This window comes from Hyla sarda, chromosome 8 (genome assembly GCF_029499605.1).
Source record: "Hyla sarda isolate aHylSar1 chromosome 8, aHylSar1.hap1, whole genome shotgun sequence".
NCBI lineage: Eukaryota > Metazoa > Chordata > Amphibia > Anura > Hylidae > Hyla > Hyla sarda.
Genome location: NC_079196.1, coordinates 65833307 through 65859730, shown reverse-complemented (window position 1 = coordinate 65859730; position 26424 = coordinate 65833307). Strand labels below are relative to the sequence as shown.

Below are 26424 nucleotides of genomic sequence, written 5' to 3'. Positions count from 1 at the left end.
CTATCCCCTCGAAACGCATTGTCACCCCAATTTGTTCAAATAAAAACACTGTTTTATCTCTACCACTCTGAAGTTGGAAATCTTCATTGCGGACCTACATCCAGCAAGTGCCAGAGAAGTGTCCACTTTCTGTTGGTAATGGTTCTGTTAATGACAATTAGCAAAGCTTGACTGGAGAATTCCATAGCCTGCGGCAGTGTAATGGGAAATTATGCAATTGCCATAACCTCACAATAACACAATTCCTCCTCCATCTCCTTCACCTCCATTGTATACAAAAGGTGAAGATGTTTCGTCCTGGCTTCAGGAGGTTGCTCACCTCCATAGTATGGTAGAACTCTTGGCTTATTGTCGCTGCCAAGTGGATAAACACCTGTCCATCTGTTCTCCATGGCTTACCTTTATCTCCTCCACAGATTTCAGGGACCTCCTTCACCCCCAGCATGCCTATGGCCTCCACCCTGGCAGTATAATGCCTGGGCCCACCTCAACGCAGCCCTATATGACTCTTGGAGCTAGAACTGCCTGGACCTGTGACCGTTCTGTGAGGTATGTTTTTCTTGTGGACCACCATCTCTTGTCCCCATGTCTTCTCTCCCTTCTCCTCTTTCCCTTCCCCCTCCCCCTTTTTTCCTTTTTCTTTTCCCTCTGTACCTCTGTCTCTTCCCCTCCTCTTATAGTTGGATAGGTTAGCTTCTTTCCGCTATTATTATTTGTGCCACACAGCTGCTGAAAGCTACTATTTGCCTATGTGAGAGGATTTTGACTTGTGAACTTATGTTGTAATTGGCTTCCCTCTGTCATTGCCTGATTTTGCTACTTACATTCATACAGTATGTTCATAAACCTGTGATATATAAGTCATATGAGTTAAAGACAGCTCTGTTATACTACTGGAGGCCTAGATTAAATAGACAAAGGTGTTTTTGATGCAATTCCACAGAGCTCGCAGGTGCAACCCTTATGTCTATGGTGTCTGCCATAAATTGTACATACACAGAGGGGAGAGCCTGCACTTCTATATTGCTGTGCCCAAACTAAACAACAGCAGCAGACTGAAAGGCATGATAAGAGACAGTACACAATTTAAACGGTGTATAAAGCCCTGGGGTGCAATCTATTACTTACAGCCCTTCTTTGCAGTCTCTCTGTCTCTCGCAGTCTCCCCTTCCAATTTCCCTCCTCCATAGACTTGTATTGCTTAGAATTTCATCCCTGAGTGAGCTACAAGACAAATGCTGAGCAGATCAAAACCAAACATAGCTGATTTTCGGACAGTCTATAAAGAGAAAAGAGAGGGAAGAAGTTTGAAAGCAGAAGAAATAAGTGTTTTTGTATATAGGTGTATTACAAAGTTTCTTATATTTGCTTCTACTATTGAGCTATACAAAGTTTGAAATTAAAGAGTGTATTTAATCTCTGCCTGGATGCCTATTGTCTTCTCTGGGACCCTTCCAACCAATCTGACGTTTGTGGGCTATCCTGTGGATGGGTGATATTTTATGACATTTTCATAAAGCTAAGCTGAATGGGGTGAACGTAATATGTGCAAATTGTAAAGGTAAAGCTATTTTATGACCCTACAAGCAAGGGGGCTATGGTCTATTGGAGCACATTATGTATGACGAGAAATTTTTTGAAAGTTACAAAAGTAATTTATAGCTACCACCCTGCTGTCATCCTATTAGATATTAGAAAGGGGCCTATGCATTATTCTTAACCTGCTGTATTTGATGTATTCCACCCCACGCAACAATTTCATGCCCCTCTCCCCCTGATTCATTTTTTTTGACTAGACTACAACAATGATGGCTGTACCTAACAGATCACCATATCAGTCAAGCGCTGGTCATAGCATTAAAAGGGTAATCGCCCCTAGATATGTTATCCCTTATCCCAAGGGTAGGGGATAACATGTCTGAACACTGGGTTCCGGCTGCTGGGGACTCCTACTATCTCCATCGCAGCATCCCAGTCATCCGATGCACGGAGCGAACTCCGCTCTGTGCCGGATGACTGGCGATCACAGCTGCCACACCCCCTTCATTTATATCTATGGGAGGACGTGTGACAACTGTGTACTAGCCGTCCCAACACCCCTCCCATAGACAAGAATGAAGGATGTGTGGCATGACATTACGATCAAGGAAGCCCAACGCTTTTGTGATTGTAATGCTGCAGCGCCAGCACGGAGATCGCGGGGGTCCCAGTGGTCAGGCCCCCTGTGATCAGACTTGTTATCCCCTATCCTTTGGATAGGGAATAACATGTCTAGGGGTGGAGTACCCATTTGATGTCAGTACAAGTCCTCCAAGGGACTATGGCAATATTTACACTTGATGAATATGTTTTACATTATTGTTATTATATTTTAGTTTTCAGACATATTTTACTTTTGTCAGAAACCCTCTTAATAATGTTTCTAATATTCCTTCTATGTCTTGTATGAGGAATGTGTACAATACAGCAATGTATTATCATGTAATTGCATCATGTTTTTGCAAGAGCAATCTGCAAGTAGACAGAATGATACAAGTGTCTGGGCACATTCAGTCAGTAGGAGTATTGGCAATTATAATTTGGACGGTGTATGTGCTGCTCAGGATACAAGGCTGACAAGAGGGTGTCTTCTGCCAAAGGTACACTCTGCTCTTGTCCAATCTGTCTATCTTTATGTATTCCAAGCAGATTCCATTTTGGAACATGTACTAGTATAAAAATGGTTTATAGTGGAAAGATTCACAACTCAGCGAAGGCAAATAAAAAAAATCTACTAATAAATAAAAACACAGGAAATTGGAAATTATAAAGGCCAATAAAGTGTTAAAGCAGAGATCCACCATTTGGAACAACTACAAAAAGTCTAATAGGAAATTACATAAATCCTTGTTGTTAGTACTAAAGTTTTGAAATTGTTTCCTTGGTAGCATTAAGGTATTACATATAGGGCTGTAAACAATGTCACATTCCCCACAGTGACCTACAGTACAGCAGATGCAGACATGATGTTGTATTGGAGAATTACTGTCTATCAAATTATTAAAGGGGTACTCAGTTGCAGAACATCTTATCCCCTATCCACCGGATAGGGGATAAGTGTCGGACTGCTGAGGGTCTGACCACTGGGATAAGGGATTAGATGTTCTGCAATGAAGTACCCTTTTGATGGTTATCATTTAAAAAAAAAATCTTATAAACCAGAATCATTTTATAAGATTAACCCTGCAGAGTAGTGACAAGGTGATTTTAGTGATCTTACTTACTGAGCTCCTGAAAGACCCCTCCATTATACACAGCTATTTTTCATTCCCTACATCTTAGGGGGCAAGACCAGAGCTGGTCTGTTTGCAAGTAGTGGAGGGAATTTATCATTTGCCTCTTGTGCAGCTGTTCCTATTCCTGAAAGTAATGTACTTAAGTGCTTGTAATGTATTTAACTAATTTATGCTCAACTAGGTATATACTCAACCAGGCTTGAATTTCCCTGTTGAATCTATATGTGTGATCCAAGTTGAAGTCTCATTGCGCAAAAATTTGTGAGTAATAATACTTACCGGCCATACTTCCATATTGGGCATTCACTGCAGCATTCGTTGGGATCTGTAGAGGAGAAAAATACTACAAATCTTTGAGCAATAAAGTGAAGAAAGAAAATAAACAACAGCAGAGCAAGGAAGGGGTTTTGTTAAGTACTGAAATATTGCTACTGAAAATTAGCCTGCCAATTAAAGTGAGAGGGAAAGAAAGAGGATATTACACTGCAGGACTGTGGACAGACTGTACATCAGTAGGTACACTGCTATTTACACAAGGGGCAGCTGCAATGATCTTTATGAGTGGTCAGAGACTTGAGGGAAGCTTTGATTTACCTTTTGATTTTCCCTAACAGCAGGCTATAGAGAGCAAAGGCACTCAATAGTGGAGTATCACTGGTATAATAATGAGCCAGGGATGGGGGAGGGGTGAGCAGCCACTTACTGCTACGGGTTGTGTACCTGCATATGCAACAATAGACAGTGTATGTATTAGCACGATGTCCCGTCTGCAACCTTCCTGATAGGTAAATTCAATCTAAATGGAAGTTTCAGAGTAACACAGGATTAAACTTGGTGCTGACTGGAATGAATGGAGCAGGAGTCGCAGTATTTCAAACAAGGACTTTGTTTGAACCAAGATGCAATACGATTTGCTGCGCATGTGCAGCTTCTTCAGGCATGACAGGTAGGGCAAATACTCTAGTATATATACTTCACAGGAGAAAAAACATTAGGCACAACTTCATAGTGTATAGCAGTGGCGGAGACCGGAAGAAGTTCCGGGAACGGAGCCGTAGTCTCTGTACTCTCGCGTCCCTGCGCAACCCCCCACCTGTCTGCATTCTATACCACAAGAGGCGAATTTTAAACATTGAAGAATAAAGATATCTTTTATACCGGCAAAGTGGTTCCTTTTCCGTTCCTTTTCTTCGCACTACCCTCTAGTGTATATACCAGAGGATATTGACCCTTGCAACACAAGTTAGCAATTAAACTCCAAATACATCTTCATAGCACCAATTAAATAATGCAGATAAGCTACACATACATGTATCGCCTAACAGACATATATTGAGCTGATTAATAAATCACAAATACAATTTCATATAGCATAAAAATTACATATAACATCAAAAATGCTAGTCCTTGTTCATGCACTATAAAAATACATATGAAAACACACAAAATGTAATATGCAATATCCCTAAAATAAAAAATGGAACATATCAAAATATATGTATACTAAAAAATCACAGAAGGTAACAATATCGGCAGTAGTTATTGCATATTACATTTTGTGTGTTTTCATATGTATTTTTTACAGTGTGTGAACAAGGACTAGCGTTTTTGATGCATATTTTATGTTATATGTAATTTATAAGGGAAAATGTAATTGTATTTGTGATTTATTAATCAGAGAGCCTGGAGGTGGAAGCTTCAGCAGGAGGAGACCATGTGGCTGCACAATGAAAGAGCCTGGAGGTGGCAGCAGCAGCATGAGGGCCATTCATCCACTATATGGTCTCCTTGTGCTTCTGCCACCTCCGGGATGTGTCATTCAGCCACTATATGGTCTCCTCATGCTGCCACCACCTCCATGTTGTGTCAATAAGCCACTATATGCTCTTCTCATGCTGTCCCCAACTCCAGGCTGTGGCATTCAGCCACTATATGGTCTCTTCATCTGCTGCCAACTCCAGGCTGTGCCATTCAGCCACTATATGTTCCACTCATGCTGCCGCCAACTCCAGGCTGTGCCATTCAGCCACTATATGGTCTCCTCATGCTTCCGCCACCTCCACGCTTTGTCATTCAGCCTCTATATGGTCTACTCATGCTGCCATTACCTACATGCTGTGTCATTCAGCCACTGTATGTTCTACTCATGCTGCTGCCAACTCCAGGCTGTGCCATTCAGCCACTATATGGTCTCCTCATCTGCCGCCAACTCCAGGCTGTTCCATCCAGCCACTTTATGGTCTCCTCATGCTGCCGCCAACTCCAGGCTGTGCCATTCAGCCACTATATGGTCTCTTCATGCTTCCGTCACCTGAAAATTCATGTCTTAATCTTAGGCATTGTGAAGCCTTATTGTCTCCTCATGCTGCTACCACCCCCAGGCTGTGTCATTCAGCCACTATATGGTTTACTGATGCTGCTGGGCCTGGGACAATACCTTAAAATTTTTATGGTAGCACTAGCTACCATAAATCTTCAATTTAAATTAGAAAATTCATCTTTTAATCTTAGGGATTTTGAAGCCCTATTGTCTCCTCATGCTGCCGCCTGCTCCAGGCTGTGTCATTCAGTCACTAATTGGTTTACTGATGCTGCTGGGCCAGGGACATTACCTAAAAAAAATTATGGTAGCACTAGCTACCATAAATCTTCAATTTAAATTTGAAAATTCATCTTTTAATCTTAGGGGTTGTGAAGCCCTATTGTTTCATCATCATGCCACTGACTCCTTGCTGTGTCATCCAGCCACTATATGTTCTCCTCTTGTTGCCGCCAATTCCAGGCTTCGTCATTCTGCCAAATTATGGTCTCCTCATGCTGCTGCTACATCTAGGCTCTGTCATTGTGTCGCCATGGGAGTCCTTGTTAGATTGGGTTTTGTGGTCATACAGTATTAGTTCAAAGTAAACACCAAGACATTAAACTTGGGAATCAAATATAAGTGTCTTAACTTTAAATTAAAAAAAAATAATAATCGTCGACGTCATATTACCTGTGGAATTATCACAAGAATCCATTGAGACAGCTTGGAGCGATAACAATGAACCATAACTGATTAAATGAAACAATCACACTTTCACAGTTAGGGGGGTGCTGAGAGGCAGGGGCTGGTACAGGTGGTATCTCGCCTGGCAGAGGACTGCCAGCTCAATGCTCACCAGAATGGGTAATCAAAAAATTTAAATAAATTCAAATTATATTAAATAAAAATTGCATTAAAAATCTGCCACATCCAGACTCTCTGCGGCAGTGATTCAAACAGCAATGCCTATAATTAGAGATGAGCGAACTTACAGTAAATTCGATTCGTAATGAACTTCTCAGCTCGGCAGTTGATGACTTATCCTGCATAAATTAGTTCAGCTTTCAGGTGCTCCTGTGGGCTGGAAAAGGTGGATACAGTCCTAGAACACTCTTTCCTAAGACTGTATCCACCTTTTCCAGCCCACCGGGGCACCTGAAAGCTGAACTAATTTATGCAGGATAAGCCATCAACTGCCGAGCCGAGAAGTTCGTGACGAATCAAATTTACTGTAAGTTCGCTCATCTCTACCTATAATCTGCATGTCATACTGATTAACAGTATAATTTCACTAACACGGCACACTCCCTATGCGTGTGAGGACAAGGCAATAGGGTTGCTCGCGAATATTCGCAATACAAATTTTATTCGCGAATATCGCACTATATATTCATAATTACGAATATTCAGTTTTTTTTTTCTACAGTACACATCACGGTGATCATCCCTCTCTGCTTCCAGCTTGTGTGGTATAAAGAAGGCTCTAATACTACTGTGTGAGACCGCCGGGCGAATTTTCGCATATGCACATATTCGCATTTGCGAATTTTCATATATACAAATTTTTGCATGTGCGAATTTTCATATATGCTAATTTTTACGTTTGCGTATATGCGAAAATAAAATGGGAATATTACGAATATGCGAATTTAGCAAATATATGACGGATATTCGTCCATATATTCGTGAAATATCGCGAATTCGAATATGGCCTATGCCGCTCAACACTACAAGGCAAAGTGTTCTACAGTGAGCCTCTCTGTAGGCCAGAAATAGCCATTTTTAATAGCGATTTGCAGCAAATAAATTCGGTCCGAACCAAATTTTTTCTGAAGTTTAGCTTTTTCATGTAGCAATTTACCAATAGATCCACAATATTGACCAGGTAGACAAATGGTCCTTTTTTAAACATCAGGTTTTGGCTTCATCATGGCCTTACATGTATCTGGTAAATGCTTGAAGGAAAGAAGCAGCTAAAGTTTCACAAACATTATCTAGTTGCACCCTGTGCTAAATGCAGAAGAACCTGTAAACCTCTTCCACAAATATCAGTCTTCTGAGCTGTTAAAGAATAACGTTGTACCATATTCTGTAGCACAGAGATTGTACAGAGATTACTATCAGAAACAGAACTTGACTGTAATGTATATATGCCGTTATTTCTGTCATTGTTTTATATCACACCAAACTGACATATAGTTTCATGTCTTATTTCCCAGGGTTAGAGGAACTAACACTAATTTTGATAAACCACATTGTTATTCCACAACTTCCTCTGCAGGCTCCAACAGTCGTGTAAACCTCTGATGATGACTGTGAGTTATAAGATCAGATTGGAGAGGGGTTATATGAGTGGATCAAAGGGGTCCTATGGTTACTAGCAGCAGAATCACAGAGTTAAAATATATATAAGAAGCAAAAACAGGTCAGTAGAATTTCCCAGCATTCTTGGTTGTTCATTGTCTATACAGAGCTTGCCTCTAGTTTTCTCTAGGATTTATTGACAAACTGTAGGTTCGTTCCAATAGCAACCAGCAGAACTGTGAATGCAGCTCTGTAGCAAACTACAGTCTATACCCGAGACAGTCAAACTACAGTCTATACCAGGGGTGTTCTACTGGCAGACCACGGTCCTGACCGGACCGCGGCCATCAGTCATCCGGACCGCCAGCTGGATCTCCACTCATTCATTTGTATATGTGTCTTTAAGATGCCAGTACAAATTAATAGTCGCGGCAAAGGAGCACTTTGTTCCTTGCCCGGCCATTTGACGATTCTCCTGTGATGCAGGCGGCACGATTAGCGATGCCTACATAAACTGCTTTGGCCAGGCCTGACTAGAAGAGACCAGAGAAGCGGAGCAGTGCGGGACCTGGGACGGGAGCCAAAGCTCAGGAAAAATTTGTGTTCCCCCATGTGTGACTCTCCATTTGTTTTAGAACTACAACTCCCATCATGACCTTCTGTCTGTGCATGATGGGAGTTGTAGTTTGCAATAGCTGGAGAATCACAGTGGAAAAGTTCATGTGGGGCCACCAGGACATCCTTAATTCTGGGGGCACAAGGACATCTTTAATTCTGGGGAAACAGTGGCATAATTAATTCTGGGGGCACAGCGGCATCATTAATTCTGGGGGCACAGCGACTTAATTAATTCTGGGTGCACAATGGCATAATTAATTCTGGAGGCACAGTGGCATCATTAATTCTAGGGGCATAGCAGCATAACTAATTCTGGGGGCACAGTGACATAATTCTGGAGGCACAGCGGCATAATTAATTCTGGGGGCATAGTGGTATAACTAATTTTTGGAGACAGTGGCATAATAAATTCTGGAGGCACAGCGGCATAATTAATTCTGGGGGCACAGTGGCATCCTTAATTCTGGGAGAACAGTGTCCTCCTTAATCCTGGGGGCACAGTGGCATCCTTAATTCTGGGGGTACAGTGGCATAATTAATTCTGGAGGCACAGTGGCCTCATTAATTCTGGGGGCATAGCGGCATGATTAATTTTGGGGGACTGTGGCATAATTAATTCTGGGGGCACAGTGGCATAATTAATTCTGGGGGCACAGATGCATCATTATTTCTGGGGGACAGTGGCCTAATTAATTCTGGGGGACAATGACATAATAAATTCTGGGGCACAGTGGCATCATTAATTCTGGGGGTACAGTGGCATCAATAATTCTTTGGGGCACAGAGATACAATTAGTCGGTACAGGGCACAGTGTTTGTCGAAAATGTATTTGGGGGCATAGTGTGTGCAGTAATATTGCAGGGGAATAGCCTGTGGCAGTAATATTGCAGGGGAATAGTGTGTGGCAGTAATATACCAGGGGCACAGTATGTGGCAGTTTTATATTCAGGGGTACAGTGTGTGGGGGTAATATACCAGAGGCCCAGTGTGTGACAGTATTATATTTAGGGGGCACAGTGTGTCACAGTAATATATTCAGGGGTCCAGTGTGTGGCAGTAATATACCAGGGGCTCAGTGTGTGGCATTATTATATTCAGGGGCCCAGTGTGCGTCAGTATTATATTCAGAGGGTACAGTGTGCGGCAGTATTATATTCAGGGGCCCAGTGTGGGTCAGTATTATATTCAGGGGCCCAGTGTGCGTCAGTATTATATTCAGAGGGTACAGTGTGCGGCAGTATTATATTCAGAGGGTACAGTCTCTTGCAGTATTCAGTTCATACACCCTCCATACTTCAGTTGCTCGTTTGCACTTTCCATCATGGCACTGAGGCCGCTAGGTGTGAACCAGGCCTTAGCGTTCAGCTCGGACCTTTACCGGATGTCAGACCTAAATAAGCGGACCCTCTCTAAAAATAGTTGAGTACCCCTGTTCTATACTGTGAAAGATAAGTATTGTAATTTGGTTACAAAATTACAAAAAAAAAATTATTTTAATTTTTTAAAGCTTATCTATGTAATAATAATATTTTAACCCCTTTATCAGATCATATGCAAATGTACATCCTGTACAATTAGATCCTAAGCAGCACTTCAACTATGAAGCGAGCACAGGAACTGTGCTCACTTCATAGATGGCAAGTCCCAGCTACTATCAGCCATTAACTCTTCAGATGCCATGATCAATACTGATCATGGCAATTTAAGCAGTTGCTGTGTTTACATTCACCAACACTGGGGTCCAATGAGTGAAAATGTCGGCAGGCTGTACAAGTATATACTGATATTACTATTGAATGCTATAACAATGCCAGACAATCTCTAAACAGTAATAGCAATCAATAGATTGCTATAAAGAGTTCCTTATGAGGAGTTTAAAAACGTTAAATAAATAGTAAAAATAAGTTGTTTTTTGAAAAAGAAATTGAACATGCCGTCCCCCCCCCCCCAAAAAAAAATATGCCCCTTTTTACCATTTTACAAAAAAAGTGAAAAAAATAAAATTGGTATCACTGTTTTTATAACTGTCCGATCTATTTTAATATAATGGTAATCATCCTGTACGGTAAACTGGGTAAACGTTAAAACAAACAAAAAAAAAAAAGTCCAGAATTGCTGATTTTGGTCACATCATTTCCCAGAACAAAATTTTAAAAAGTTATCAAAAATTCAAATATAGTAATAGTCCAAAGTGGTACCCATAGAGCCCCATATACTGTAGGGACATGTAAGGAAGTTATAGGGGGTCAAAATAGGGCAACTTTATACATAAAAAAAAATGTGTAAACATGGGTATCATTTTAATAATATTAACCCACAGAATAAAGATACTATGCCAGTTTTACTATCATTACAAAGTACAATTGCTCGTGCAAAAAAAATCAAGCCCCATATGGGTCTGTAGATGGAAAAGTAAAAAAGTTATGGCAAAAAATGAAAATTGTCTGTGTCCCTAAGGGGTAATACAGTTCTTTAAACACTGTGTTAATGAGAATCTACTTCATTCAGATGTCTCTGTAAATAGTAGTCATATATTAACCTGGTGTCTACTTCTGTGATCGGCACTGTAAGACAGCTTTCCCCTGTTTCCATGGCCCCCAGCCTTGCGGACAGGAAGCTGGTCAGTCCAATCAGCACTGCTTGAAACCAAGCCAGTCCGAGCTTGGTCTTGAGGTCCGATGGTGGTAAGCAGTGGGCTATTTTTAACAGGTGCCTACCCCTGCCAGGTGCCTCTGATATCATGTAGTTTAGGTTTTGTTCCCAGTGTTCTATTGTATAAGTGGATCTTCAGGCTTTTGAACTATCTAGACTGCATACCCAGTAACCCCTTCTGATCAGCTGACTCTGTATTGATGGGACCTCCTGTCTAGCTGGAACATCATCTTCAAAATCTGAATTTTAGTACCACATTCTTGTTAACCCCTTAAGTCATATCTACAAGCTAAAAGGTCAATTGGACATAACGTTTATGTTCTATGAAAAACTAAAGGAATTGTAAGGCGTTAAAAAATACATTTTTTTTTATAGAGAAGACAGACAGTAAATGATTGAATAATTTTAAATTGGGTTACATTTAATGCCTCATTCCATCACAATGGTAGTTAGAGATGAGCCACACTTTTGAAAAATTTGATTCGGCCGATTCGCCGAATTTTCCGAAAAAAATTGGTTCAGTATGAATTTATTTGCAGCGAATCGCTATAAAAAATTGCTATTTCTGGCCTACAGAGAGCCTCAATAGGGGTGCAGGAAACTTTGCCTTGCTGTAACACGAATAAAGTGTGTACTGGGATAGTGATATAATATTGTTATTCAGTAAGACATGGAGATTAGAGGCGTCACTATTAGAATCACTATAGCAGAGCGGAACAATGACAGAGCCTAGAGGTGGAATCAGTATGAGGAGGCCATATAGTGGCTGAATGACACAGCGTGGAGGTGTTGGCAGCATGAGGAGACCATATAGTGGCTAAACGACACAGCGTGGAGGTGGCGGCAGCATGAGGAGAACATTTAGTGGCTGAATGACACAGCCTAGAGGTGGCAGAAGCATGAGGAGACACTATAGCCTTAATAGGGGTGTAGAACACTTTTCCTTGTCCTAACACATATAGGGAGTGTGCTGTGTTAGTGAAATAATACTGTTATTCAATATGACATGCAGATTACAGGCATCACTATTAGAATCACTGCCGCAGAGTGTCTGGATGTGGCAGCAGAGAGACCATATGTCGTCAAAATTGAAGAGAATAAAGAGAATTTTTATGTAAATTTTATTTTATTTTATTTAACTCCTTAAGGACGCAGGACGTAATTGTATGTCCTGGTGCGTTGGTAATTAACGCACCAGGACGCACATTTACGTCCTGTATATAACCGCGGGCATCGGAGCGATGCCCGGGTCATGCGCGGCTGATCCCGGCTGCTGATCGCAGCCAGGGACCTGCCGGCAATGGCCTACGACCGCGATCTCGCGGGCGTCCACCATTAACCCCTCAGATGCCGGCATCAATACAGATCCCGGCATCTGCGGCAGTACGCAATTTCAATGAATGATCTGATCGCCCGCAGCGCTGCTGCGGGCGATCAGATCATTCAGAACGCCGCACGGAGGTCCCCTCACCTGCCTCTGTCCGGCTCCCGGCGACTTCTGCTCTGGTCTGAGATCGAGCAGACCAGAGCAGAAGATAACCGATAACACTGATCTTTTCTATGTCCTATACATAGAACAGATCAGTATTAGCAATCATGGTATTGCTATGAATGGTCCCCTATGGGGACTGTTCAAGTGTAAAAAAATGTAAAAAAATTTAAAATTTAAAGTAAAAAAAAAGGGAAAAATCCCCTCCCCCAATAAAAAAGTAAAACGTCCGTTTTTTCCCTATTTTACCCCCAAAAAGCGTAAAATATTAATTTAATAGACATATTTGGTATCGCCGGATGCGTAAATGTCTGAACTATTAAAATAAAATGTTAAAAATCCCGTACAGTGAACGGCTTGAACGTAAAAAAAAAAAAAAAAGTTCAAAATTGCAACTTTTTTAATACATTTTATTAAAAAAAAATATATAAAAAATGTATTAAAAGTTTTTTTATATGCAAATGTAGTATAAAAAAAGTACAGATCATGGCGCAAAAAATTAGCCCTCATACCACCGCTTATACGGAAAAATTAAAAAGTTATAGGTCATCAAAATAAAGGGATTATAAACGTACTAATTTGGTTAAAAAGTTTGTGATTTTTTTTAAGCACAACAATAATATAAAAGTCTCTAATAATGGGTATAATTTAAATCGTATTGACCCTCAGAATAAAGAACACATGTCATTTTTACCGTAAACCTTCCAAAATTAGCAAAATTGTGTTTTTCTTTTTAATTTCCCCACAAAAATAGTGTTTTTTTGTTGCGCCATACATTTTATGATATGAGTGATGTCATTACAAAGGACAACTGGTCATGCAAAAAACAAGCCCTCATACTAGTCTGGCGATGAAAATATAAAAGAGTTATGATTTTTAGAAGGCGAGGAGGAAAAAACGAAAACGTAAGGCCAAAATGGGCTGAGTCCTTAAAGAGTAGCTCCCACCATCTCACATTTATTTTACTCTGTCCCTACCTATAGGTAATCTATCCATAACCCCCTCCCTGCCTTTAAAAAAAATTTTTGGCACTCACATAGCGGTCATCTGCACGTCTTCTTGCTCCCTGCTCGTTCCTCTACCGGAAGCTGGCTTTCCCAGCAGGCGCACGTCACTGACGCCTTCTAGGCAAAGACTTCCGCCCTCACTTCATCTATGCTGCGCTCGCGTAGGGAGCGCACATAGATGATCTGCCGAACGCATGGCAGGCTGCTGCGGGGTCTCCTCCTCCCTGTTTATCTGCACATGTGATACCCGGGGAGGAGGAGTATAGGAGTAGCCTGCATAGCAACAGTAGTGGAGCATCAGCGCGGCACTGATAACTAGTGTGCGCGCGCCGTCTCCACTACAGTGTACATGTCGGGGGCGGGGATGAATGGGCTGCGCGCGACTATAACCAGCCAATGCATGCAGCCCCGGCGTTTAATGCGCTCGCTCCCGCCTGTCTGATTGACAGGCAGGGAGCAAGCGCAGCCGAAAAGAAAAAGGACTGATTTTGCCCAGCCAAAAACAGTCCTTTTTCTGGTGTGACGTCACGCCTGGCTGCAGCCGGCCACTAGGAGGGTGACCCCTAGTGGCCGGTTTTTAAACGTAAATATCACCACGGAAAATAAAAAATAAATAATGGAAGTATATTAGAGATATGTTGTAGTACATAAGTACTACAACATATCAAAAAATAAAGTTGATGACAGTGCCCATTTAAGGGGTTAAATTTATTTAAAAAATTTGAGTACCCATTCTGGTGAGCATCGAGCTGGCGGTCTTCCGTCAGGCAATATACCACCTGTTCCAGCCCCTGCGCCCCTGCCTCTCAGCACCCCCCTGATTGTGAATGTTTCATTTAATAAGTTATGGTTCACTGTTATCACTCTTCCATCAATTTTTTTTTATTTAAATAATTTTTTTTTTAAGATATAATAATAAAATAATAAAAGACCAAATCCAACAAGGAGTCACATGTCACATGGTGGCACAATGACAGAGCCTAGAGGTGGCAGTAGCATGATGAGACCATAATCTGGCAGAATAACACAGCCTGGAATTGGCGGCAGCAAGAGGAGACCATATAGTGGCTAAATGACACAGCCTGTAGCTGGCGGCTGCATGAGGAGACCATAGGGCCTCACAATCCCTAAGATTAAAAGATGAATTTTCAAATTTAAATTGAAGATTTCTGGTAGCTAGTGCTACCATAAAAATGTTTTTGGTAATGTCCCAGGCCCAGCAGCATGAGTAAACCATATAGTGGCTGAATGACACAGCCTAGAGGTGGCAGAAGCATGAGGAGAACATATAGTGGCTGAATGGCACAGCCTGGCGTTGACGGCAGCATGAGTAGAACATATAGTGGCTGAATGGCAAAGCCTGGAGTTGGCGGCAGCATGAGTAGAACATATAGTGGCTGAATGGCACAGCCTGGTGTTGGCAGCAGCATAAGTAGAACATAAAGTGGCTGAATGGCACAGCCTGGAGTTGGCGCCAGATGAGGAGAACATATAGTGGCTGAATGGCACAGCCTGGATTTGGCGGTAGATGAGGAGACCATAGGACTTTATAAACCCTAAGATTAAAAGATGAATTTTCAAATTGAAATTGAATATTTATGGTAGCTAGTGCTACCATAAAAATGCTGAGGTAATGTCTCAGTTCTTCTTGGGGTTACTATGGCCCCCGCCGCACTAAACACCCACTCTAATGGCACACTACTTGCCGGAAGGACAGCTTTTCCAGGGCAAACTCTGCTGTTTGTGGCCACAAATCAAGTTTGGCTGCCCAGAAGTCTAGCAGATCTTCAAGGTGTGTTGGCATGGGCATATCAAGGTATGCCAACACCTGCTGGTTCAGGTCCTGCTCCAGGTTTACCTGCTGATGATGATTTGCTTCACTATGCAGGTGAAGAAAGGTACTCATCAGCGACTGTAGACTCAGGCTGCTGCTGATGGAGCTGGTAGTGCTCTGGCCACCCCACCCCTCCCCAACAGCCATGGCAGTGGAAGGTGAGCGCAGAGGGCTCCCCGAGTCAGACCTGCGAGGATGGACGATGGCGCCGATAAGCATCGGCCAACTGACTAAGTAGGATGTCTCTGTAGTAGGTCAAGTTTGTCCTTCCTCTCAGTGGGTGTAAGAAAGGCCCCCATTTTGTGCCAGAAGCGAGGGTCCAATAGGGTGGAGAGCCAGAAGTCATCCAGCTGCCGAATAGTGACAATTCAGCGGTCACTACACAAGCAACTGAGCATGCATCGTGCCATTTGTGCAAGTGACTTGGAGGAACTCCCAGCCTCTATCTCCACTGCATACTGCCACGGTGGGTCTGGGTCCTCTGTCTCGCCTTCCTTATAACCTTCTAGTTCATCTGGCTGCTCCTCCTCTCCTGTCAGATGACAAAAAAAAGGCCTGGCCTTTCGCAGTATCTAGGCCCTTGAGACTTTAACAGGAACAAAATAGTACACCAATTAGATGTATGCATGTGGTATGCACTTTTGAGAGCAGAAAAATGCTATAGTACGCTTAAAAAAGTATGTGTGCACAACACCAGCAGTACACACCAGTGCCGCAGCACACAATCGCTGTGTACTACATCCATAATTGCACTTTCTATCTCAATCCCACTACCTTCCCTATCAGTGCTTTTAGGCAGGATTTGTGCTTTAGCTGATTTGCTGCTGTTCTGTACAACACACTGCTCTCTGTAACAGAACGCTGTAGACAGTAACTGGGAGGTGAATCTATGCAGTAAGAATGCTTTTCTGTGAAACACACACTGCTCTCTGTTCCTCTCTCTGTGCAACAGAACACTGACTTGACTAGGAGGTGAGTCACTGCTGGAAAAAGCTTTTCTGTGCAACACAGCGCTTTTTGTCCCTATCTATCTTTCTGCAGTGAAAGGCTGAAGTGACAGGCTGCAATATGGCTGACGATTATATAAGGCTATGACATCACAGGGGTGACTGGCTGCTGATAAGCTGCATCCTGCATGTGATTCAGGGTCATCCCGCCTACCATTGTTCCCGCCTTTCCAGGATTCCTTGCCCCATGTCCTCCCATGTGGTTCCGCTATTTTAGATGCCCTGGAGCCTGGACCGCACTAAATGGAGTTTAATGAAGCAATTCACGTGATCGAATCGCAGCAATATTCACATTCTTTTTCGGCAGGTTCGATTCGCTCATCCCTAGTGGTAGTACATAGGAATTAAAAACTAGATTCCTCTACAGGCTACAGTTTATCACTGGTGGTCCCAGTGGTAGGACACCCATCTGCTGGGACCCTCCGAAATCTCTGGGCCAACACCGCAGCGTTTAAAACACGGAAGCTTGGAGCTTCTTTGTTCATGACGTCATCGCCACGCCCCCTCCATTCATGTCTATGGGAGGGAGCGTGAGGACTATGGTTGCACGTCATCTAGCATGGAGCGAAGTTCGCTCCATGTACCAGATAAGTTGGGTGCCTCGCTGCAAACCGCAAGTCCACCATTAAATTCCAAGTGTACCGGAATGACATCATACGTTTCTGACAACCTTTTTAATAGCCATTATTTAATGATAATATCTGCATGAAATTTTTTTTTTCCTGGTTCATGAAGTGTAGATTTAAATGGATCTTGGCAAATGTATTCATCTTCTGCTTTAATTGAAGTAACTAATTAATTGGACAAAGTCAAAGGAAACTATTAGGTTTAATCTAGCTTTAATTAAAGCAATTCATTGATAAATCACTTTTAATTAAGAAGGACCCGGTGAACGAAAACAATTGTTCACTGTAAAAAAGTGGTATTTATTTTCTTATTATAAAAACCACACCACTCCAAATACATATTAGTTATTTTGTTGAGAATATTCTCCACTGGATGTAAATGTTTTGCGTTTATTAAATTGTATCCCTTAGAACTCAATCTCCTGACTTCAGCTAATTAGAAAAATGTGATTTCATGGAGTCATACCACATATTTGGAGACCACGCCCCCTTTACCTGGCGACCACGCCCCTTTTGGGGGTTTTCTTATAAAATGCAGAGTTAGTCGTTTTTTTTCAATTCTGGCGCAAATTCTGGTGCAAAATCTGGCGCAATGCGACAGACCTTGCAATGCGACAGAATCTGGCGCCCAACCCGACAAAACATGTCGGGTTTGCAATAGTAAATGAGGGCCATTGTCTGCTTTACATGATATTTTTAAATGGGTGAGAGTCCCGTTTTCATCAACAATTTCACACCGGCTTTTTGATAGTGTAGAAATCACAGAAACAGTTTATTTTTTCTTTGTCTTTTTTTGGGAGGGGCGAAGGTGTTATTTAAGTAATTATTGAAAAAAACATTATTGAAAAATGTTATTACAATTTTTTTTTCTGCTTGGAAATGTTTTATTTATGGTTATCCCTTGTCTGGGCATTAGTAACCATGGAATATTTCGTGAGATGTTTCGGCCAGAATTTTCTGGGTTGTAAAATTTGGCAAAAAAATTTGGTGCCAAACTTGGCATTTTTGGTGCAAAAAAATCCAATATGGCTGTAAAAAAAAAATTATTTAACATATTTTAATATTTTCAAAGCAGCACAAAAGACCTTTGAAAATGTGAGGAGAAAAAAAAGGTGTGAATAATATCGCTGGAACAGAAATTACAGTAGTTTTTTGAGAATCTGACTTTATTCACTCCTAGTGGGCTGGTTGGTACATCACACTTTTATTGAAAGCCTGTCTGAATATTAATTACATTTTTCTAAGACAACAAGACACATAACATCATTTTTCTAGTAATAAGAAGAGTCACTTAAGTCTCTGGTAACTTTGTATATAAAAGATTCCTATGTAAAATATTAAATATCTTCATTGCAGGAAACTGTGACTTAACGTTCAAATGTCATTGCCCCACGTTTTATTTCATTACCTTTAATGGGTCTTTTAATTCACCATTTATACATAAGTGAAAGACTTTAGACTTTTTATAAAAATTTTTAACTATGTTATGTCTGTTACTATGGTAAGTAATTATGTTGTTACGCCGAGCGCTCCGGGTCCCTGCTCCTCCCCGGAGCGCTCGCGGTGTTCCTCTCTCTGCAGCGCCCCGGTCAGACCCGCTGACCGGGAGCGCTGCACTGACATTGCCGGCGGGGATGCGATTCGCATAGCGGGACGCGCCCGCTCGCGAATCGCATCCCAAGTCAATTACCTGTCCCCGGCCCCCGGCTGTCATGTCCTGGCGCGCGCGGCTCCGCTCCTTAGGGCGCGCGCGCGCCAGCTCTCTAAGATTTAAAGGGCCAGTGCACCAATGATTGGTGCCTGGCCCAATTAGCCTAATTAGCTTCCACCTGCTCCCTGGCTATAATACCTCACTTCCCCTGCACTCCCTTGCCGGATCTTGTTGCCTTGTGCCAGTGAAAGCGTTTAGTGTTGTTCAAAGCCTGTGTTTCCAGATCTTCTGCTATCCATATTGACTACGAACCTTGCCGCCTGCCCCGACCTTCTGCTACGTCTGACCTTGCCTCTGCCTAGTCCTTCTGTCCCACGCCTTCTCAGCAGTCAGCGAGGTTGAGCCATTGCCAGTGGATACGACCTGGTTTCTACCGCCGCAGCAAGACTATCCCGCTTTGCGGCGGGCTCTGGTGAATACCAATAGCATCTTAGAACCGGTCCACCGACACGGTCCACGCCAATCCCTCGCCGACACAGAGGATCCACATCCAGCTAGCCGAATCGTGACAGTAGATCCGGCCATGGATCCCGCTGAGGTGCCGCTGCCAAGTCTCGCTGACCTTCCCACGGTGGTCGCCCAGTAATCGCAGCAAATTGCCCAACAAGGACAGCAGCTGTCGCAGCTGACCGCCACGTTACAGCAACTTCTGCCACTGCTACAGCAGCAACCATCTCCTCCGCCAGCTCCTGCACCTCCTCCGCAGCGAGTGGCCGCTCCTAGCCTCCGCTTGTCCCTGCCGGACAAGTTTGATGGGGACTCCCGACTCTGCCGTGGATTCTTATCTCAATGTTCCCTGCATATGGAGATGTTGTCGGACCAATTTCCTTCAGAACGGTCTAAGGTGGCGTTCGTAGTGAGTCTTCTATCTGGAAAGGCTTTGTCTTGGGCCACACCGCTCTGAGACCGCAACGATCCTGCCACAGCCACAGTCCTTCTTCGCTGAAGTCCGTAGTGTCTTCGAGGAACCAGCCCGAGCTTCTTCTGCCGAGACTGCCCTGCTGAACCTGGTCCAGGGTAATTCTTCAGTAGGCGAGTACGCCATCCAATTTCGTCCTCTCGCTTCCGAATTATCTTGGAATAACGAGGCTCTCTGCGTGTCCTTTAAAAAAGGCCTATCCAGTAACATCAAGGATGTGCTGGCCGCACGAGAGATTCCTGCCAACCTGCAAGAACTTATCCATTTGGCCACCCGCATTGACATGCGTTTTTCTGAGAGACACCAGGAGCTCTGCCAGGAAAAAGACCTAGATCTCTTGGCACCTCTCCCACAGTATCCTTTCCAATCTACGCCTGTGCCTCCCGCCGAGGAGGCTATGCAAGTGGATCGGTCTCGCCTGACCCAGGAAGAGAGGACTCGCCGTAGGGAAGAAAATCTTTGTCTGTACTGCGCCAGTACCGAACATTTCTTGGTGGATTGCCCTATTCGTCCTCCACGTCTGGGAAACGCACGCACGCACCCAGCTCACGTGGGTGTGGCGTCTCTTGGTACGAAGTCTGCTTCTCCACATCTCACGGTGCCCGTGCGGATTTCTCCTTCTGCCAACTCCTCCCTCTCAGCCGTGGCCGGCTTGGACTCTGGTGCCTCTGGAAATTTTATTCTGGACTCTTTGGTGAATAAGTTCTGCATCCCGGTGACCCGTCTCGTCAAGCCGCTCTACATTTCCTCGGTCAACGGAGTTAAATTGGATTGCACCGTGCGTTACCGCACAAAACCCCTCTTAATGTGCATTGGACCCCATCACGAAAAGATTGAATTGTTCGTCCTTCCCAACTGCACCTCTGAAGTCCTCCTCGGTCTGCCAAGGCTCCAGCATCATTCTCACACCCTTGACTGGACCACCGGGGAGATCAAGAATCGGGGCCCTGCTTGCCGCAAGAAATGCCTCACCCCTGCTCCCAGTCCCATCTGTCGGGCCTCAGTGTCTCCTCCTGTGCCTGGTCTCCCCAAGGCCTATCGGGACTGTGCCGTGCCTCCTCATAGCCCCCGTCCTGGTGACACCCTGCCCCGTGCCAAGCTTCACCCTCTGCCCTCCCTCCCCATTCCCACTCCTGCTGTACTGCCTGCCTTTGAGGAAACCCTACAATCGCTCCCAGTGTCCTCGTCCCATGTGAAGCAATTGCTCGTGGTGTTCCTCTCTCTGCAGCGCCCCGGTCAGACCCGCTGACCGGGAGCGCTGCACTGACATTGCCGGCATCTATGCGATTCGCATAGCGGGACGCGCCCGCTCGCGAATCGCATCCCAAGTCACTTACCTGTCCCGGCCCCCGGCTGTCATGTCCTGGCGTGCGCGGCTCCCCTCCTTAGGGCGCGCGCGCGCCAGCTCTCTAAGATTTAAAGGGCCAGTGCACCAATGATTGGTTCCTGGCCCAATTAGCCTAATTAGCTTCCACCTGCTCCCTGGCTATAATACCTCACTTCCCCTGCACTCCCTTGCTGGATCTTGTTGCCTTGTGCCAGTGAATGCGTTTAGTGTTGTTCAAAGCCTGTGTTTCCAGATCTTCTGCTATCCACATTGACTACGAACCTTGCCGCCTACCCCGACCTTCTGCTACGTCTGACCTTGCCTCTGCCTAGTCCTTCTGTCCCACGCCTTCTCAGCAGTCAGCGAGGTTGAGCCGTTGCCATGGATACGACCTGGTTGCTATCGCCGCAGCAAGACCATCCCGCTTTGCGGCGGGCTCTGGTGAATACCAGTAGCATCTTAGAACCTGTCCACCGACACGGTCCACGCCAATCCCTCGCTGACACAGAGGATCCACATACAGCTAGCCGAATCGTGACATATGTGTTTACACTATATGGTCAAAATTTTTAGCCCCTTTTCCTCCTCTTCTTCTAATAGCTAGAGATGAGCGTATTTTTGGAAAATTCGATTCAGCCGATTCGACGAATTTCTCGAAAAAATTTGGTTCATTACGAATTTATTTTAATCACTGTTAAAAAGGACTATTTCTGGCCTATAGAGAGCCTCAATATGGGTGTAGAACACTTTGTCTTGTCGTAACACACACAGGGAGTGTGCTGTGTTAGTGAAATAATATTGTTATTCAGTATGACATGCAGATTACAGGCATCGCTATTAGAATCACTGCTACAGTGCGTCTCGATGTGGCAGCAGGGTTGGGAGACCATATGGCGTCACAATTGAAGTGATTAAAGAGATTTTTTTATTTAATTTTTATTTAATTTAATTTCAATTTATTTTATTTTTTTAAAATATTTTTTTAAGGACTCATTCTGGTGAGCATCGAGCTGGTGGTCTGCCACGAGGCGAGCTACCAACTGTTCCAGCCCCTGCCTCTCAGCAACCCCCTCCTCCCCCGACTGTCTTACTCTGTGAGGAACTGCAAATGTTTCATTTCATTTTTATTACTCCAACCTGTTTAATTGGATTATTTTGGTAATGCCAGAGGTAATATATGATGATGACCATAGGGCCTCAGTCTTGAAAAGATTACATAGATTTCATTAAATTTAAATTGCATAGATTCACACTTTTAATGTGCCAGCAGCATGAGGATATCACATGGCGGCACAATGACAGAGCCTGGTGATTGAAATGAGCAAACTTTAAATCCTTTTTTGAGGACCCATTGAAAGGCAAATCTGGTGCCATCAGCTGCGGTAATTCCAGCTCCAATAGTGTATAATTGCTGCAGTGTAAACTATGGCAAAGCTCCTAGTGGTATCTTAACCTCTTAAGGACCCATGACGTATGCGTACGTCATGAGTCTCGGTCCTGCGATATAACGCGGGGTCACACGGTGACCCCGCATCATATCGCGGCGGGCCCGGCGTCATAGTGAAGCAGGGACCCGCCTCTAATAGCGCGCGGCACTGATCGCTGTGCCGCGCGCTATTAACCCTTTAGCCGCGCGCTCAAAGCTGAGCCACGCGGCTAAAAACTAAAGTAAAAGTGCCCGGCTAGCTCAGGGAGCTGTTCGGGATCGCCGCGGTATAATCGCAGCATCCCGAACAGCTGTAGCACTGGAGGAGGTCTTCTTACCTTCTCCTGTGCTGTCCGATCGCCGAATGAATGCTTCAAGCCAGAGATCCAGGCTTGAGCATTCAATCGCCGAAAACACTGATTGATCCATTCCTATGGAGATGGATCAATCAGTGTAAAAGATCAGTACATGCAATGTTATAGCCCCCTATAGGAGCTATAATATTGCATAAGAAAAGTGTAAAAAAATCATTAACCCTTTCAATTATCCCTTCCCCTAATAAAAGTTTGAATCACCCGGCATTTCCAAAAATAAAAAAACCATTATGTAAATAATAATAAAAATAAACATATGTGGTATCGCCGCATGCGGAAATGTCTGAATTATAAAAATATACCGCTTTTTAAACCGCTTGTTCAATGGCGTACGCGCAAAAAAAATTCCAAAGTCCAAAATAGCGCATTTTTGATCACTTTTTATACCACAAAAAAAGTGAATAAAAAGTGATCAAAAAGTCTGATCAGAACAAAAATGGTACCGCTAAAAACTTCAGATGACGGCGCAAAAAAATGAGTCCTCAAAGCGCCCTGAACACAGAAAAATAAAAAAGTTATAGGGGTCAAAAGATTACCATTTTAAACGTATAAATTTTCCTGCATGTATTCATGATTTTTTTAACCGTATGGACCTACAGAATAAAGATAAGGTATCATTTTTGACAAAAAATGTACTGCGTAAAAACAGAAGCCCCCAAAACTTACAAAATAGTGTTTTTTCATAAATTTTGTCGCACATTGATTTTTTTTCCCGTTTCACCGTAGATTTTTGGGTAAAATGACTAATGTCATTACAAAGTAGAATTAGTGACGCTGTCTTTTCAGCCGTGTGATGCAGCGGGAGAAGTTACATCTTATCATCGCGGGCCTCAGTATTTTGGTAAGTAAAAATAGCTGTATAAAAAACGTTCTTCAACAGTAAGCTATAATAATAGTTTAAATAATATAAGACTAAAAAGTATATTACTTAGGAACGTGAGTTATAATAATAGTAATAATGGTGTTAGGCTGGAAATTTCTGAGTGAGTATAAAAGTACTAAATCGATTAAAATTTGTTCTAAAAATTCCTTCATAAAAGAGGAATTCCAGTTTAAGCTGAAAAGTTACAGAAATATTAAACATATATAATAAACATATATTGTAAAAACGCTGCAAGAGGTATATATATATATATATATATATATATATATATCAAAAATATTTATAGAGATTGCTGTAGGCAGGCAAACTGGATCCTAATACCCCGGTGTCAGTACGGCAACAGGGTGACAAATATGGATGGAAAACTAGCGCAAATTGATAATTATACCTGGATCAGAAGCATTAACTGAACTGAAGAGAATGAGCTCTGTCGCTTCATTTTAACCATGGGGCTTCAATGATTGTAGGGAATAGATCCAAAGCATCTCCTTTTTAGCTAAAGCTTCTGCCCTGTTGGTAACGTGCTGCGATATGATCTATAGGTATAATAGAGATCATGTTTTTTTCTCCCTTGTGTTGTACGGTAATATGTCTGGAGAGACCATGGCACATGTAGTTCTTTTTTACATTGGATATATGACAAAGAAAGATCGGCATGTCATGTGATATTTTATGGGGAAGATTTCCCCCATATGTATACTGCTGAAGGAGGTACTTTGATCTTGTATAATGGAGCAACAAAGGCATCTCTTTTTTTCCAACATTTATAAACTCCTTTTTTCTGAAGAGTTTCTCTTGAATCTGATTTGCTTTTTGTTTGTTTCCACAGCCAACTTGGTGCAACAATATTTTGCAGAGATGGAGCCCTCCTGAAGGTTACACCTAAATTCATTGGCAGCACATCTTTCAGGTAGGGGTCAGATGTTAGTATTCCCCAGTAGTGTTGGGAATTTTATTCGCGAATATCGCATATTTGCGAATTCGCGAATATTCGCGAATATAGCACTATATAGTCGTAATTACAAATATTCGTTTTTTTTATTTATTTATTTATTTTTTATCACAGTACACATCACAGTGATCACCCCTCTCTGCTTCCAGCTTGTGTGGTGTAATGAAGGCTCTAATACTACTGTGTAAGACTGGCGTGCGAATTTTCGCATATGCTAAAATTTGCATATGCTAATTAGCGCATATGCGAATTTTCGCTTATGCTAATTTTTGTATATGTTAGTTTTCGCATATGTTAGTTTTCGCATATGCTAATTTTCGCATACGCAAATTTCCGTATATGTGAAAATAAAGCACGAATATTACGAATATGCGAATTTAGCGAATATATGACGAATATTCGTCCATATATTCGCGAATATTCGCGAATTCGAATATGGCCCATGCCACTCAACACTATTCCCCAGTGTTTCTTAAGTATTCATCTTATATTCTGTTGACCAGCAGAGTAGGTGATAATAAAATTGGTGTTCAATTTTGATGTTTTCAATGTTTTTCCTTTTTCTGGTTCTTCTTGTGAATTTCTCTTCTTTTTTCTCCAATTCTTCTCTTTCAGGTTTGTTGGAAATCCCTGTGCTCACCGATAGAAAATCTTCCTGGGTAAGGAATTTTGTTCTCTGGTAGACATTTTCTATTAGTTCTTTAGGGTAACCTTTTGCTCCAAACCGTGTTTTCAGAATTTTTCGCCTGTTTTATAAATGTGGACTCGTCGGGAAACAAATTTCTGACTGTCCTAAATTGACCATAAGGTATGTTCTGCTTCCATTTACGGTAATGTCCACTTAAAAAAGGGACATACCTGTTAGAATCCACAGTTTTTCAGAGTTGATTTTATTATTTGGTCTTCGTGGTTCCCTCCACTTGAATCATGGTGTCTGTTTGCACTAATAAACCTTTATTATTTTACTGGTCCTCCTCAGTTAAATTTATTAACCCCTTCGCTGGAGAGTGCCTGAAGATATCTGTCAGGATTCGGCAGGCTGGAGGTGGATCCTCTGTGTCAGAAAGGGATTGGCGTGGCCCGTGTCGGTGGACCGGTTCTAAGTTGCTACTGGTTTTCACCAGAGCCCGCCGCAAAGCGGGATGGACTTGCAGCGGCGGTAGCAACCAGGTCGTATCCACCGGCAACGGCTCAACCTCTCTGACTGCTGTGATATGCGCGGTACAAGGGATGAGACAAGAGCAAGGTCGGACGTAGCAGAAGGTCAGGGCAGGCAGCAAGGATCGTAGTCAGGGGCAACGGCAAGGAGGTCTGAAACACAGGCTAGGAACACACAAGGAACGCTTTCACTGGCACAATGGCAACAAGATCCGGCAAGGAAGTGCAGGGGAAGTGAGGTGATATAGGAAAGTGCACAGGTGAAGACACTAATTAAAACCCATGCGCCAATCAGTGGCGCACCGGCCCTTTAAATCGCAAAGACCCAGCGCGCGCGCGCCCTAGAGAGCGGGGCCGCGCACGCCGGGGCAGCACAGACGGGGAGCGAGTCTGGTAAGCGGGTCGGGATGCGCACCGCGAGCGGGCGCATCCCGCATCGCGAATCGCATCCCGGCTGGGGACATTATCGCAGCGCACCCGGTCAGCGGGTCTGACAGGGGCGCTGCGAACAGGAGAACGCTGTGAGCGCTCCGGGGAGGAGCGGGGACCCAGAGCACTC

At 43.3% G+C, this 26424-nt stretch overlaps 1 long non-coding RNA gene across 1 annotated transcript; it reads left to right on the top strand.

The window, feature by feature from the left end:
- The first annotated feature begins 467 nt into the window (after positions 1-467).
- LOC130285425 (uncharacterized) lies at positions 468-25386 on the top strand. The gene is made up of 3 exons (XR_008847323.1): positions 468-549; positions 24585-24665; positions 25323-25386. It is a non-coding gene; the product is annotated as an uncharacterized LOC130285425 (long non-coding RNA).
- The last annotated feature ends 1038 nt before the right edge of the window (positions 25387-26424 follow it).